General features: G+C 45.7%; 1 pseudogene; it reads left to right on the top strand.

Annotated features, from left to right (window-relative positions):
• Positions 1-3,282: 3,282 nt before the first annotated feature.
• On the top strand, positions 3,283-4,946 carry LOC123642012 (annotated as a pseudogene).
• Positions 4,947-5,349: the final 403 nt, after the last annotated feature.

Here is a 5,349-nt window from a genome sequence, read left to right on the forward strand (position 1 = left end):
GGTGCCAAGTTACAGGTGGCAGGGTGGTGACATCGTTTCCACCAGAAAATTCTCATGGTGTAGCTGGGCATTTTGGCTGGTGGTATTGTCTCCAGCTCTGTTGTCTTGGCCGTGTAGCACTAAGCCTGGTTCCCTTCTCCTTCTGCTTAATCCTGTGTGGTGGACACAACTAAGCACCGACTGATGCAGGGCTGCTGATGGGGGTTGACTGATTGTCTATTTCCACCAATAAAACCTGAGTTCCTTGAGGGGAGAGATTAAGTCTAGTTTATTTCTGTGTCCTTAGTACCCAACACAGTGTATGCACTTGGCAGAAAGTCACTGAATGCTTCAGTGAGATGCTGGTAATTATTACTGAAAATCCAATGTGAGCGGTTGTGTCTACTGAGAAGCTTGCGGCTGGCCCACATATCTTCAGGAGTATCTCAGTGGTGGTCACAGCCAAGCAAGAGTCACCTTATTCAACAGGAGGAAATAGTTTGCTCAGCAAAACCAAGGGTGCACGACAAACAGTCAGGCCTCCCACCAGCGCAAATCATGTTCACAGTGGAAGCATGCTTGCGTGACCAGCGCTGGACACGGACCAAAACAAACTGGCTCCCAGGACACTGGCAGCTCCAGGATGCAAAACGATGTTCGCTGTGAGTGAATATAAAAGTGGGGCAGGGAAAAATAACTGAATTTATATTATGTGTCATCAAATCAATTTTAAAATATCATCAGTGAAAAATTCCTTCTTAAAGAAATGTCACCTAAAACTGCCCCCAAGCATCTGTTTTCACCACTTCATGTAATCTGCGACTGGGTGACCAAATGCAAGCCCTCAATTTTCTGTTCTCTTTTATTCTTTTAGTAGTTTTTTCGTGACCCTCTTCTAAGTTGGTGGATGTGCTTTAAGGACCCTCCTGGTCGCTGGCAGACACCCACCGAGGGAAGCACCTGGGCCGCAGAGCGGTTAGGGGCCTGGGCTATAGCTCCAGGCACACCTGCATCTGCCATTTCCTTGCTGTGTGACTTTGTGTAAGGCACTTAACTTCTCTGATCTCGATTTCCTCATCTATAAAATGAAAATAATAATAAACCTTCTTGAGGTCGTTATGAGGATTAAATGAGAAAAGGCATGAGAGACTTTGGCCACCGTCAAAACTGCAGCTGTCTGAAATGTGGGGCTTCATACAGGTGCATTTCAGGGAATGAGGGAGCATAACTTCATCTTCAGGCAAAGGCTGAGGTGAGAAGGGAAGGCCCAGGAAGAAGGCTTTGGCCTCAGACTCAGAAAGGGCAGAAGAGACTTGAGTTCAAAGCAGGTGACGGCGGCACTCCAGGTCAGTGGGCATGTGGGTTGAGTTGTGTTGCCCGAGAAATAGGCTCAAGTCCTAACCTGCAGTCCCTGCGAGAGTGAAATAGGGCCTTTGGAAATAGGGTCTTTGCAGATGTGATCAAGTGAAGATGAAGTCATACTGGATTTGGCGGGCTCTGATCCAATGACTGATGTAAGAAGACTCAGAAGAAGAGGGAAATTTGGACACAGAGACACAGGGAACTGGGAGACAATACATTTCTGTTGTTTGCAGCCATCCAGTTTGTGGTGCTTTGTTATAGCAGCCCTAGAAACCAACACAGTGAGCGGGTCAGAGTGGGGCCCTCAGGCCACAGGGTACAGATGGGCTGGAGAGAGGAGGAGGCAGAGCTGGTGACTGTCACTTTCCAGCTCTGGCATCTTGGGCCCATTGGCAGGCAGCCCACTCACCGAAGACCATCTGGGACACGCACACAGAAGCCTGAACCTTGCCTTGGGTGGTGCGACGCTCCCGTGCGATCGATGCCTTCTTCTCCAGGCCCTCTGTCCCCCATCAGGCCGAGGCTGCAGCTACCTCAGACCATGTCCTCCCTCAGCTCTGTCACCTTTCCTGTCCTGCTTGCCCCATTCCCTTACAGGTTGCCCCTGACACGCCCTCCCATCCCTGTCAGCCGTGTGGGCGTCTGTCACTCACTACACACCTGCCCAGGCCCAGCTCGCACCTGTGGCAGGGGGGAGGGCGTGTTGAGGCAGGGATCCCACCCTGAGGGAGCTCAGAGCAACCGGAGTGAAATGTCACCTAACTAATTCAACACGCACTTACTGGAAACACAGCACGTGCTGTCCCTGTCTGGGCTTTGGAAAGGTATAGAGGGAGACGAAGCCAGACAGCAAGTTTACAGACCAGCTGAGGAACAGATGTTAATCCAATAAACCCAAAGCCGATGTAAACCTGCAACGGGGCTATTGAGGAAGCCACAGGAGACCGTGTTCAAGGGGATCTGACCAAGTCATGGTGGCCTGGGGGCTCACTAGACAAAGAGATGCCCGGACTAAGCATGGAGGTTTAAGAGGCAAAGAGGGGAGAGTCTGTGCCAAGATCTCGAGGCAGGAGGAAGCCCCGCAGAAGGAGGGACTTCAGGAAGGCTGGTGGTGGTGGCTGGAGAGAGAGAGAGAGAGAGAGAGAGAGAGAGAGAGAGGACTGTGTGGGGGATGAGGCAAGGGAGGTGGGCAGAGGCCAGGCATGCTGAGGAGTTGGCTTTATCCCAAAGGAAGGAACACTGTGGGCTTTAAGCAGGCAGGCAACTTGGTCAGAAACTGAGGCCAGCACCGTGGCTGCAGCATGGGGAAGAGTCTGGAGGGCTCAGTGCTGTGGGCAGATCAGGCAGGAGACTCTTGAGCAGTGCAGGTGAGAGTGTGATGGTACCTTGGACCAGGGTCACGAGGACAGAGAGGAATGCACAGATCTGAGAGATGCTCTCGGCGATGGGCCAGGCATGAATGTGTGGAAGGGAAAGAAGGGAGCTGGTGACTCTCAGTTTTCTGGTTTGTGCAACTGGATGGATGTTGGTGCCATTTGCTGGGAGGATAATCCCTGGAAGAGGACCAGTTTTGAGGGAGAAAATCCTGAGTTCAGGCAAAAGTTCTTTATAAACTATAATGGTTGCATGAATGTCAGCTGTTACCATGTACTTATTTAAAAATATTTAATGAATGCTTGCTATATGCTGCAGGCTGCGCCAGCTGCTGGAGGAGAAAGGGAAAGAAATTGACCTTTGATGCACACATGTGGGAGGCAGTGGGGTAGAGGGATTAAGAGGGAACCATGGTTGGTCTTCAGGGTTGGTGGACACAGCAAGGTGCCAGGAGGTGGCAGTCCTGGAGAGGGCATGGAAGATGCACGCCCCTCCCCACATACCGCACCCTGTGCATCTCTTCCATTTGGCTGTTCTCAAATTGTATCCCTTATAATAAAGAAGTAAATGGAGAAGAAAGAAGTCATGGTTATTGATCTCTGAGGAAACACGTATTACAACTGCTTTGCATCACCTTGCCTATTAATATGGAACTGGATTACGGTTACTGCAAGAGCGAGCTTTGATGGACTTTGGTCTGATTACCCAGAATATTGGCTCATTTTTGATTACTTATCAGATGTGGTCTATCTTTTTGGTATATCTATATGAAATATGTGTATATTGGGTATATTTTTACAAACACGGCAGGTTACTTAGAACAAGGACTGCTGATGAAGGAAAAGCTTAAACTCATAGAAAAATATAAATCAAACTTACGATTTAAACTTGTTCTGTCAGTGGTACCAAATGATCTGCCATATTTTAAGCTAGGATGTAACTCTCCAGAAATTAGATCAAACAGACTGTTAAGGATCTCTCACATGTCTGAGTTCTTCCAGAGAACAGAAACGAGGACTAACTACCCAGACACCTTGGAGGTTTCCAACCTTGTTATATATATCATCATCATTTCCCACTGAAATTCATTTGTGGACCATTCTATTTCCAAAGCTATTGGATTTGGAAGTGATACATGGGTCTATCCTAATGTTAATAATCCTGAATTTGGCCATTTCTCTAGAAAATACATATATAGCCTTTACTGGTCTATACTGACTTTGACTACCATTAGTGAAACACCACTTCTTGGGAGGGACTCTGAGTATGTCTTTGTGTGGTTGATTTTTTAATCAGAATGTTAATTTTTTGCTGCCATCATTGGTAAATAGGTTCTATAACTTCCAACATGAGAATGCAGCCAGGGAAGAATTTTAAGCAAGAATTGATGCTATCAAACAGTATAGCACTTGCTTAGCAATACAGGCATTTTCAAAATGTAAGCAAAGACTATTAAAAAGAAGGTTAGGGTTTGACTACTTATGGATCAACAAAAGCCAGTTGATAAGAAAGAAGTCTAGAAGTATCTAGCTGATAAACTAATCAGAAATTGCTGTCCATGGTCACTTAGAAGCATTTAAAAAGTACATATTTTGCTGACTATGAAGCTAGTCCATTGGTGGAGTTGGATCCCAAATCTATGTTTGCAAGAAAGGGGATATTGGATGAGGAATGTAGGGAGACAAACTCACCACGGTGGCACATGACGGATCACTCAGTTTGTGATACTGAGTGACAGCAGCTACTTTGGTGAGATCAGCACGTGTGACATTAAAGGCAGCAAAACTGCAATCGAAGAGTGACAAACATTAAAAGTATTGGCTACTCAGGCTTGCTCTGTCTCTCAAAAGATGACCTCATGGAAGCTCTCAGTACCCAGATGCCAAAGCTCTGCTGGAGGAGAAAGGGAAGCAAATCTTGATGAAAGAAGTTTACTGGATGTAAATATAGCAAATGCCAGAAGTGAGCTAAAGACATCCGAATGAAGGGGTCAATAGACCTCCTGCAAATGTGATTTGCCTGGATCCTGGCTCTGAGTCAGTGGCAGCAGAAACCAAAGCAAAGATTAACCAAGGTTGAGAAATTTCTGATGCCGCTTATTGACACAGATGCTCAGCTATGGAGGGAATGGAAAGTGGGCCAAAAATCTCTACACAGGACTGAAAAGCTGGTCATTAACAAGGACACATTACATGATCCTTTTGATCATGTAACTAAGGGCAATTGTAATTTGGAAGAAGAGGAAAACTCAGCCGGAGAATTTTTCCAAAAGGAGAATGTGCTTTGGCTCAGGGCACAAGGCCCACACACTCACACAGGAGCCACTACGACTAAAGAACCATCATGTCCTGTGATGTTTTACAAAGGATAATGTGCAAAGATTTAAACTGATTAACTTGTTGGTATCTGTATCTTCTGATTTTTTTCACACATGCTCCTCTTATGTAATAATCTTTATAAAAGTGAACAAGTATCCCTCACTTTCAGGCAATTTGCATTGTCAAGGAATAAAATGTATTCAGAATAACTGGGAATTATCCTATATATAATGTTGGGGATACCATATTTAAAAGAATTAGAATGCAAAAAAGTAAAATTAATTATTTTTTTATTTTTTATTTTTTATTTTATTTT

The sequence above is a fragment of the Lemur catta genome, chromosome 7 (assembly GCF_020740605.2).
Source record: "Lemur catta isolate mLemCat1 chromosome 7, mLemCat1.pri, whole genome shotgun sequence".
Classification (NCBI taxonomy): domain Eukaryota; kingdom Metazoa; phylum Chordata; class Mammalia; order Primates; family Lemuridae; genus Lemur; species Lemur catta.